A 12,296-nucleotide genomic window follows, 5' to 3' on the forward strand; every position below is an offset into this window, starting at 1 on the left:
GATGTTGTGGTTAGAAAGAATTTAGTAGTTGGTAGTTTAAAGCAGTTTTTGAACCCTGGTTACTGAACTTTTTTTTCCGCACTGGATCCAACTGATCATCTAACAAACAATCCTTTATTGAGATTACCTATTAAAATCCCTCAGCTCCCTATGGACCATAAATAAATCATTATGTGTATCCAGCAGTGTATTAGACATATCATACCCCCACTTAACTTCATTAAGAGCCTTTAAAGCAGACAAAGCTCTAAATAACAGTGGGAATATGCAGGAACAGGATTGAAAAAAACTGCTCTAACCTGACTTCTGTTCATTTTGTTCACAGTAAGACCACATGTCCTGAGTAAATAGATCTTTTATAGATCTATTCCAAGGGATTCCAGGCAAATCCAAATGTTTTTTTTCTGGCTTTTTTCACTGTAATTGTATGTTTTGAGCAAATATACAGCAACTTATTCAGTAGTGTGACAATGTTTAAGCAAGTTTGAGGAAATTGTAAGAAGAACGAGAATAATGCAAACATAGTTACACAGGGAGACATCTGCTAATATGAATCAAAGCCCACCCTACAGTGTCTTAGAACAACATTTGTGGAATTATTTTTTCAATAACAAATAACCATTTTTCTGTACTTCTGTTTATCTGCTTTAAATGCACTTAATAAAGTAAGTGGTGGTATGATGTGTCTAATACACTACTGGATATACATAATGATTGATTTATGGTCCATAGGGGGCTAAGAGATTTGAACAGGTAACTCAATAAAGGATTGTTTATTAGCTGATCAGCTGGATCTTTTAATTTTAGGGCAGTGATCAGGGTTAAGAAACTAGCTAACTAGTTAAGCTATCTGAAAGAATTTTCCTTCATTATAGTTTACAGTAATCCTGCAATCCTAGTCACAAATCACAATAAGTCACAAGCTGTATTTTATTAGGCTCTGAGTGGGTTTGATCTGTGGGTTTTGATTCAGATACGTTTATTTTTAACCAGCTATCAGAAACAATATCATCACATTTTACATGGTTAGTTCCGTTACCTTCCTTCGCCGTATATCCAGATATGGATATACGTCAGCTGCTCCAACTCGTTGCTAAATCTAAAAAAAAAAATCCTTCACAGGGAGAGGGGGCTTCCCTACTCTCCTCTGTGCTCTGCAAAACCAGCAAGCTGATTGGCTGTTTCTTCTGAGAGAAGGAACTTTCTCCCTGAACTGGCTCCGTGATTGGCGCTAAGAGATTTCCCGTCCACCTGTTTCTGATATTGGGTGGGACATGTCCCATCCCCCGGTTCCTACGCCAATGTATTTAACTGAACAACTGAACAGATTTTTATCTCTGTCTGAACTCAGTGCCGCGCGCTGCGAAAGAGACAAGGCACAGTGCATTTTGGCCAAACAAAAATAAAACATTTCAGTATTGACTAAGATGTTTATAGTATGTTTTATACCATTCCTTTGCTGTTTAATCTTCACTCTATCCGACCATGTTTATTACGTCATTAAATATATTGTGTATTTCACTATGTGACCATGGTGATGAGAAACGAACGCTAACATATATTGGTTCATTTGATATTTAATTTAGAATCAAGATCTAAAAAAAATCTTTATTTCGTTTTTTTATATATATAATACCAAACAAAATGATGCAAACAAAAATGGGAAATTTAAAAAACGGACCAGAAGGCGAACTTGATTTGAGTCAGGTCGGGTTGGGTCAGGCTCTGTTTTTTAATGCTAGTCTTAACGTTAATAGAAATACTCTAGATTTTTTAGCGTCTTATTCGGATTCCTGTTCCACCTTAAATGCTTACTGCAGTTAAAGGTGGCTTTTTACAGTGAAAGGCCGCATTTAAAGCACAATGCTATGCAAACGCTCTGAATAACAGGGTTGCTGTGATTACAATCAGTTAACTATTTATAACCTGCTGCTTAGAGCTAAGATTCTCTGCCCGAACTCACTGCGGTCAAGCCAGCCCCCACTTCAAAACGCTTGGTCAAACTAGCCCCCACGCTGTTTCTTAGAGCGCGCATACACTGAACATTGCGGCAAGCGTGAGAAGGAACACATTTCAAAATAAAAGTCCCCCCCTTAATATCACGACATTATGCCACATAATATCACATGTTATGTCTGATATCACATGTCAATTTCATGTAGTCCTGGTAGTACACAAAATAAAAGCCCTGTAAATTATAACAATTGTGTTAATTAAATAATACTAATACTAATACTACTACTACTAATAATAATACTTGTATGTGTCACTCACTTAATAGCAGGGCATTATAATGTGTCATTTCAAAATAAAGGCCCTTTAAATTGTAACATTTATGTAATTTTACACAATGTTTAGACTGTTATTAAAAGAAATCTGTCTGATATCACAGTTCAATTTCAGATAGTCCTGATAGTACACCACTTGTATGTTTCACTCACTTAAAATCAGAACATTTTGATGCGTCATTTCAAAATAAAGGCCCTTTAAATTATAACAATATTTTATTTCAACAATGTTTAGACTGTTATTAAAAAAAATCTGTCTGATATCACAGTTCAATTTCATATAGTCCTGATAGTACACTACTTGTATGTTTCACTCACTTAATATCAGAAGATTTTGATGTGTCATTTCAAAATAAAGGCCCTTTAAATTATAACATTTATGTAATTTTACACAATATTTAGACTGTTCTTAAAATAAATCTGTCTGATATCACAGTTCAATTTCATATAGTCCTGATAGTACACTACTTGTATGTGTCACTCACTTAATAACAGAACATTTTGATGTGTCATTTCAAAATAAAGGCCCTTTAAATTATAACATTTATGTAATTTTACACAATGTTTAGACTGTTATTAAAAGAAATCTGTCTGATATCACAGTTCAATTTCATATAGTCCTGATAGTACACTACTTGTATGTGTCACTCACTTAATAACAGAACATTTTGATGTGTCATTTCAAAATAAAGGCCCTTTAAATTATAACATTTATGTAATTTTACACAATGTTTAGACTGTTATTAAAAGAAATCTGTCTGATATCACAGTTCAATTTCATATAGTCCTGATAGTACACTACTTGTATGTTTCACTCAATTACTATCAGAACATTTTGATGTGTCATTTTAAAATAAAAGCCGTTTAAATTGTAACATTTATGTAATTTTACACAATGTTTAGACTGTTATTAAAAGAAATCTGTCTGATATCACAGTTCAATTTCATATAGTCCTGATAGTACACTACTTGTATGTTTCACTCACTTAAAATCAGAACATTTTGATGTGTCATTTCAAAATAAAGGCCCTTTAAATTATAACAATATTTTATTTCAACACAATGTTTAGACTGTTATTAAAAGAAATCTGTCTGATATCACAGATCAATTTCATATAGCCCTGATAGTACACCACTTGTATGTTTCACTCACTTAAAATCAGAACATTTTGATGTGTCATTTTAAAATAAAAGCCCTTTAAATTGTAACATTTATGTAATTTTACACAATGTTTAGACTGTTATTAAAAGAAATCTGTGTGATATCACAGTTCAATTTCATATAGTCCTGATAGTACACTACTTGTATGTGTCACTGACTTAATAACAGAACATTTTGATGTGTCATTTCAAAATAAAGGCCCTTTAAATTATAAAAATATTTTATTTCAACAATGTTTAGACTGTCTTTAAAATAAATCTGTCTGATATCACAGGTCAATTTCATATAGTCCTGATAGTACACTACTTGTATGTTTCACTCACTTAATAACAGAACATTTTGATGTGTCATTTCAAAATAAAGGCCCTTTAAATTGTAACATTTATGTAATTTTACACAATGTTTAGACTGTTATTAAAAGAAATCTGTCTGATATCACAGTTCAATTTCATATAGTCCTGATAGTACACTACTTGTATGTTTCACTCACTTAAAATCAGAACATTTTGATGTGTCATTTCAAAATAAGGGCCATTTAAATTGTAACATTTATGTAATTTTACACAATGTTTAGACTGTTATTAAAAGAAATCTGTCTGATATCACAGTTCAATTTCATATAGTCCTGATAGTACACCACTTGTATGTGTCACTCACTTAATATCAGAACATTTTGATGTGTCATTTCAAAATAAGGGCCATTTAAATTATAACAATCTTTTATTTTACCACTAGGTTTAGACAGTTATTAAAAGAAATCTGTGTGATATCACAGTTCAATTTCATATAGTCCTGATAGTACACTACTTGTATGTGTCACTGACTTAATAACAGAACATTTTGATGTGTCATTTCAAAATAAAGGCCTTTTAAATTATAACAATATTTTTATTTTAACACAAGTTTTGACTGTTATTAAAATGAATCTGTGTGATATCACAGGTCAATTTCATATTTCATTTCATAATTTAAAGGGCCTTTATTTTGAAATGACACATCAAAATGTTCTGATTTTAAGTGAGTGAAACATACAAGTAGTGTACTATCAGGACTATATGAAATTGACCTGTGATATCAGACAGATTCCTTTTAATAACAGTCTAAACATTGTGTAAAATTACATAAATGTTACAATTTAAAGGGCCTTTATTTTGAAATGACACATCAAAATGTTCTGATAGTAATTGAGTGAAACATACAAGTGGTGTACTATCAGGGCTATATAAAATTGACCTGTGATATCAGACAGATTCCTTTTAATAACCGTCTAAACATTGTGTTGAAATAAAATATTGTTATAATTTAAAGGGCCTTTATTTTGAAATGACACATCAAAATGTTCTGATTTTAAGTGAGTGACACATACAGGTAGTGTACTATCAGGACTATATGAAATTGAACTGTGATATCAGACAATTTTTTTTTTAAGAACAGTCTAAATATTGTGTAAAATTACATAAATGTTATAATTTAAAGGGCCTTTATTTTAAAATGACACATCAAAATGTTCTGATAGTAATTGAGTGAAACATACAAGTAGTGTACTATCAGGACTATATGAAATTGAACTGTGATATCAGACAGATTTATTTTAAGAACAGTCTAAATATTGTGTAAAATTACATAAATGTTATAATTTAAAGGGCCTTTATTTTGAAATGACACATCAAAATGTTCTGATATTAATTGAGTGAAACATACAAGTAGTGTACTATCAGGACTATATGAAATTGAACTGTGATATCAGACAGATTTCTTTTAATAACAGTCTAAACATTGTGTAAAATTACATAAATGTTACAATTTAAATGGCCCTTATTTTGAAATGACACATCAAAATGTTCTGATAGTAATTGAGTGAAACATACAAGTAGTGTACTATCAGGACTATCTGAAATTGACCTGTGATATCAGACAGATTTTTTTTTAAGAACAGTCTAAATATTGTGTAAAATTACATAAATGTTATAATTTAAAGGGCCTTTATTTTGAAATGACACATCAAAATGTTCTGATATTAATTGAGTGACACATACAAGTAGTGTACTATCAGGACTATCTGAAATTGAACTGTGATATCAGACAGATTTCTTTTAATAACAGTCTAAACATTGTGTAAAATTACATAAATGTTACAATTTAAAGGGCCTTTATTTTGAAATGACACATTATAATGCCCTGCTATTAAGTGAGTGACACATACAAGTATTATTATTAGTAGTAGTAGTATTGTTAGTATTATTATTATTATTATTATTATTATTATTATTATTATTATTATTATTATTTAATTAACATAATTGTTATAATTTACAGGGCTTTTATTTTGTGTACTACCAGGACTACATGAAATTGACATGTGATATCAGACATAACATGTGATATTATGTGGATTCCTTTTAATACCACTCCACAGCATAATGTTGTGATATTAAGGGGGGGACTTTTATTTTGAAATGTGTTCCTTCTCACGCTTGCCGCAATGTTCAGTGTATGCGCGCTCTAAGAAACAGCGTGCGGGCTAGTTTGACCAAGAGCCGTTTATAGAATCTGCCGACTCCCTTCAAAAAACTATAAGGCGTTTATAAACTATGATTTTTATGATATTGCTTCATTGCTTCATTTAAACCCATTCATTTTAGACCTTCAAGTGGGTACCTTATTCTCCTCACAAGAGATACTTATGTTCTTGTGACAAAACATGCTTTTGGAGAGCAGCCAGATGAGTCAGCGAATTGTGGGCCTCATTTATACGTTTTTAATCTTGATTTAAGTATTAATATGCGTGAGGAAGGTTTTTACGCATGTACCTGCAGTTCCGTGCTTTAACACATGATGTCACTAATTCCCGCTCCCTCTGCAATCTTCTGAAGGGATACGCGTGCCTCAAATCTAGATTAAATGTACGCCCGTTTTTTACGCCATATATATTTTTTATAAATCACTGTTCTTGCGTGAGAGGTTGCGCACGCACATTTCAGCCCTTTTTTAATGCGTACGCACCCTCTCACGCAAGAACAGTGTTTTAACCCTTGTGTGGTGTTCGGGTCTGTGGGACCCGTTTACATTTTTTATCAAAGGAAAAATGATACCATCAAATACTAGCTGCGGTCCAATCTGAAGGGAGCTGCCTAGGTAGTCATTGCCTTCAAAGGCAGCTCCCTCGTTCGGCAGCATTTTCACCCATGAGGGATCTTATAAGGCAGCGCGTTCGGGACACGCAGCTACTATTTCTAACTCAAACTTATTGGCTTTGGGTCATTTTCTGTGAAGAACATATATCGGAACACATTTTTGATGAACACCCCCCCTACACATTTAAATTACATACAGGATGTTCGGGTCTACTGGACCCGGGGCTAATAAAGGTGTTTACTCTGTTCTCCTCCTGTCTGGGTGTGTAGTTTGTGTGTGTTTTGTTTCTGCCCCTGTTGTTCCTGTACCAGCTTGTAATATTGTTGAAGAATTAAATGGATACCTGTCAGAAATTGAATGCTCTTTTGCCCAAAAAATGAGCCACCATGCCCAGTGTGAATGCGACTAGGATTGGCGGATGGCAGTTTCCCCGGTACAGGACATCAAGTCTTTTTTTTTTAGCTTTTTATCCCAGATTCCATCCTAAACATTATTCTGAATTGCACTTATTTAGAGGGAAGGCCTGTTTTTAGAGAAAAATGGAACGGAGTTGGACCTATTCCATAATTTTGCAGAATTTAAAACATTAAAATGCAGCGGGTCCACCAGACCCATGAACACTGTCTGAGTAACAAAAATATGAACACCATACAAGGGTTAAATGAGCGTACATTTAAGCAAGGTTTGAGGCACGCGTATCCCTTCAGAAGATTGCAGAGAGAGCGGGAATTAGTGACATCAGAGAGGGGGTTGGATCTTTGCCTGACGGGAGACGGGCGGCAGTGGTGGGTCTTCGTGACGTCACCCGCCAGCCACTTTTTCATCGACCCGGCAGTGTCAGGCACGTACCCGGCAGTACTAAAAACTGTCAGGGAGCTAGCTGACAGTATGCCGGCACTACTAAAAACTGTCAGGTAGCTTCCTGACAGTACGCCGGCACTACTAAAAACTGTCAGGTAGCTTCCTGACAGTACGCCGGCACTACTAAAAACTGTCAGGTAGCTTCCTGACAGTACGCCGGCACTACTAAAAACTGTCAGGTAGCTTCCTGACAGTACGTCGGCTCTACTAAAAACTGTCAGGGGGCTTGCTGACAGTATGCCAGCAGTATTAAAAACTGTCAGGGGGCTTGCTGACAGTACGCTGGCAGTATTAAAAACTGTCAGGGAGCTTCCTGACAGTATGCCGGCACTACTAAAAACTTTCAGGGAGCTTCCTGACAGTATGCCAGCAGTATTAAAAACTGTCAGGGGGCTAGCTGACAGTACGCCAGCAGTTTTAAAAACTGTCATGGAGCTTGCTGACAGTAAGACCGGAGTCAAGCTATCCACGCTTCGGAAATTCTCAGTCAAGTCATCCGGGCTTTAAATTTAGATTCACGTATACGTGCGATTTTATGGTAAACAGCAGCGCAGGCGGAGAGCACACTTAAAAAAACACAGAGAACGGGAGACCGACACGTTTCAGTCTATTATATTAATTCAGACATACATTAAGCCCAGAAACGAGAAAAAATGGATTAAAATAACTCACCTCACTGTATATTTTGTGCAGTACATTATCTATTTGATATAATATCCCATCAGTGTTTAAGAGAGAGAGAAAGAGAGAGTTTTATATTAATATTACTTTTTTCAATCCATGCTTCAAATTAAATTTCTCATGAGTTTCCCATAATGCCAAAACAGTTCCACTGTTAGCATTTGATGCCAAAACATAGGCTATCTGTTGGTGAGGACCACTAAAGGACTGTATGTGCAGGTTCTAATGATGGGATGTGTGTTGTATGGGGGGTGTCGGTCAGAACACCATGAAGCAGTTGTCTCCTTTTCGTTTCTTTATTAAACTTCACACTTCAATTACATGTGCAAGAGTCTCAGTGGTGTGTGGTTTGGTTGGAATACACGCACACAACTCCTCACATGCTATTCTCTTGAGGCTGTGATCTAGCCAACCTGAAGTGGTAACTTGCCTGAAGCAACAGAGTAAAACTAAACAGCAGTAGAACTAGACCAAACTGCACGTGAAGGGGGCGGGGCTAAGATTCAATGCCAGAGTCTTTCTTACAGCCGCCCCCGAATTGCTGAGGCAATTCGCTCAAGAGAATGGTTTCAGGTGGACGATGGATGATCTCCATTGCTGTCGGAGTCAGGAAGGGCCACTGGACGGACGGGTGTAGACTCGGCCCTTTACCTGGACGTCTGCTGACCGCACCCGTCCATCTGCACTCCGATGAGCTGTGATGACCTTCCCAATAGGCCAGCTCGCTCTTGGTAGCTGTGGGTCTACCAATAAGACCACTGCGCCCACAGCGAGGTCCTCTGTAGTATCGTTCCACTTATGGCGACACTGTAGAGTGGGCAGATAATTGCGTATAAATCTTGCCCAGAATCGGTCAGCCACCACTTGACAATACCTCCACCTCTTCCACGTCAAACCTTTGTCCATTGGGTACACCACCTGTGGCAACGCACCATCGGGCCGCCCCATCAGAAGGACATTAGGCGTCACAGGGTCTTCATCAGCAATACTAGACGAGGTGTAGCCCAAAGGCTTAGTGTTCAGGATGGCCTCAACTTCTAGTAGAACTGTACGAAGCACTTCCTCGGACACTGACTGTGCTCCTATCACGGTGTATAGAGCATACTTTGCCGATCTAATCTCCCGCTCCCAAACCCCACCGAAATGTGGGGCTGCAGGAGGGTTGAAATGGAAGGCAATCTTCTGCTTCGCCAGGATCTTCTGCAGTTCTGGAGTCATGCTTGCAAAGGACTCGCGTAATTCCTTCGCTCCGGCCTTGAAATTGGTATCTTGATCTGAGTAGACCTCTGCAGGGGTCCCTCTGCGAGCGATGAACCTTCTGAGAGCCATAGGATAGGAGTCCACATCAATACTGGGTAAGAGGTCAAAGTGCAGAGCACGGGTAGTGAGGCATTTAAAGATAATGCCCCACCTCTTTTCTGTTCGGCGGCCAATCTTGATCTGGAATGGCCCGAAGCAGTCAACACCAGTTGAATAGAACGGTGGCTGGAAGAGCCTTAGTCGAGCTGCAGGTAGGTCGGACATTTTCGGCACTACTGGACGAGCTTTCCATCGGCGGCATTCTTGGCACTGGTGCTGTATGCGTCGGATGGCCTCTCTCCCACGCAGAACCCAGAAGGTGCGCCTCATCTCCGCAAATACGCGCTCAGGCCCTGGATGACATAAGCGGGAATCATAATCCTGAATCAGGAGCTTAGTAGCTGGATGGGATGGATCTAAGACGATTGGATGGATGGTGCTGGGATCCAGCGCCTCTGCTTGTCGCAGTCGTCCTCCCACTTTGATAATTCCGACTTCGGCATCCAGCTCAGGCGAAAGGGTAAGCAGCCGACTGCTCCTCTGGACAGGTTTGCCAGCCCGAAGAAGGTGTAGCTCCTCGGGGAAACAGTCCTGTTGCATTTGCATGATGATCAGCGTCTCCGCCTGCTGGTAGTCAGATGCAGTTGGGACTATAGATGGGGCAGCCGCCCCATTAAGCCCCTGGATAGTGGAGTCAACCAGGTCCATCCAGCAGGAGTACTGCCTAGCAGTGGTGACGCTGGATGGTTCAACTGTGGACGTCAGGCCACAGAAGGTAGACTTACGGTACTCTGCTGAGTCTGGCTCAGGCACTGTGTCAGGCCTCACTGGCCACTCCTCTGGGCCCTTCAGGAGGAAAGGTGGCCCTTGAGACCAACGGTTTGACTGGGCCAACTCTCCCAGAGTCTTGCCTCTGGTGATGTCGTCCACGGGATTCAGGGCACAGTCTACGTAGTGCCAGCAACTGGAGTCAGTAAGCTCTTGGATTTCGGACACGCGAGTGCCCACAAACACTTTAAAACGACATGACTCAGATTGGAGCCACGTCAACACTGTGGTTGAGTCGGTCCACAGAACGATGCTGACGATGTGCAGCGTGAGCTCTTTCGCTAGCAAGCTGGCTAGTTGTGCTCCAGTGAGGGCTCCGCAGAGCTCCAGTCTTGGCATCGAGGTCTGCCGGCGGGGAGCGACTCTGGATCTGGCCACAAGGAAGGACAGGTGGACTCTCCCTCCGATGTCCTCTGACCGTAGGTATGCGACCGATCCATAAGCCCTCTCGGACGCGTCAGTGAAGATGTGGATCTGTCTTGCATGAGCGTTGGCTTGAGCTGTGACGTAGGGACGAGGCAAGGATATCTGTGGTAGTAGCTGAAGCTCTGCTTCCCAGTCTTTCCATTCTTGCTGTAAATCCTCAGGGAGGAGTGGATCATCCCAGTGGCGTTATTTATCCCAGAGACGCTGGACAAGCACTTTAGCACGCGTTGTGTAGGGCAGAATATACCCCAGGGGGTCATACTGTCGAGCAAGGACCTTGTACACGTTGCGCATCGTTAGTGTGCCGTACTCTAGGGGCCGGTGCTTGTAACCGAGAGAGTCAGATTCCCATGTAACCGAGAGAGTCAGATTCCCAGTGCCACGTAAGGTCGAGGGCCGATTCTGGATGGCTGGTGTCACCGTGCGATAGCCAATGCTCAAGGCTGCTGGACTGGGCCTCCTTTGGGAGGTGACTGATGGCACATGGGACATTGCTCGCCCACTGGCGAAGTTCAAACCCACCAGTGGCAAGAAGTCCACAGAGCTTGTCCACAAGCTCCCTGGCCTCTTCGGCAGTGGGAACACTCTGTAGGCAATTATCAACGTAGAAGCACTTGCCACTCGTACACGTCTGGGGGATCTTCTCGCTTCATGTCTCTCCATACGAACCTGAGAAGAGGTCTGCCCTCCGGCAAGAGCCTAACTTGGTGAAACATGCTGCGTACATCAACGCTGATTGCTACTGCACTCTGTCTGAAGCGCAGCAGGACGCCAAGAAGCGAGGCACCCAGTGTAGGTCCAGGCAGTAGTGCTTCATTCAGGTTTAGTCCACGGAACTGGTACGAGCAATTAAACACTATGCGATTCTTCTCGTTGTGTTGTACCAGATGGTGGGGAATGAACCAGGATTCACCCTCCGTCGAGAGGTCAGGGCCTAGTTTCTTCACTGATCCTGCTTTGACCAGCTTATTGATCTCCTCGCAGTATGCCTCCGCCTGCTGTGGATCTCTGGCCAGCCTCTTCTCTGTGTTCCTCAGACTGGGCATAACCGCCTCCTTGGTGGCCTGAAAGAGGGGCATTTGGCGCTTCCGAAGCAGGGGGGTGGCATAGCGTAGGATGCCCTCGATTTCCACTCTGGTTGTCCTTGCTTCCAACAGAGCCACGGCCTCCGGGTCTTCCTTAGACCGAGTGACGACTTTGTCGCTACGGAATGGCAGCACATCCATCTGCCACAACTTCTGAACATTAGTCATCAGCTCCGTGGTCTGTGGAGAAACTGTGGTTAAGAGGCACTGCTGTTCTGGTAGAGTCTGCTGGACTAGCCTAGTGGGGCCTTGCAGGGTCCATCCAAGTCGGGTGTGGATAGCCGCAGGCCCCCCGGGTGGTCCCAATCTCACTGGCTCAATCAGTGTGAGTAAGTGAGGGTGGTCAGCACCTATGAGTACGAGGGGCTTAACCCGGGTAAACTGCTCAAGAGGTAGACCTACCAGATGCTTGTACTTCTTTTGAAGGGATGTGACTGGGTAGGAGCGCTCAGCGAGATTAAGGTGTGGTGATGTGAAGGCATGTGTGACTTTGAAGCTCCTCTTATGCTGACCAGCTGGAGATAGGTGGAA

This window comes from Astyanax mexicanus, chromosome 2 (genome assembly GCF_023375975.1).
Source record: "Astyanax mexicanus isolate ESR-SI-001 chromosome 2, AstMex3_surface, whole genome shotgun sequence".
NCBI lineage: Eukaryota > Metazoa > Chordata > Actinopteri > Characiformes > Acestrorhamphidae > Astyanax > Astyanax mexicanus.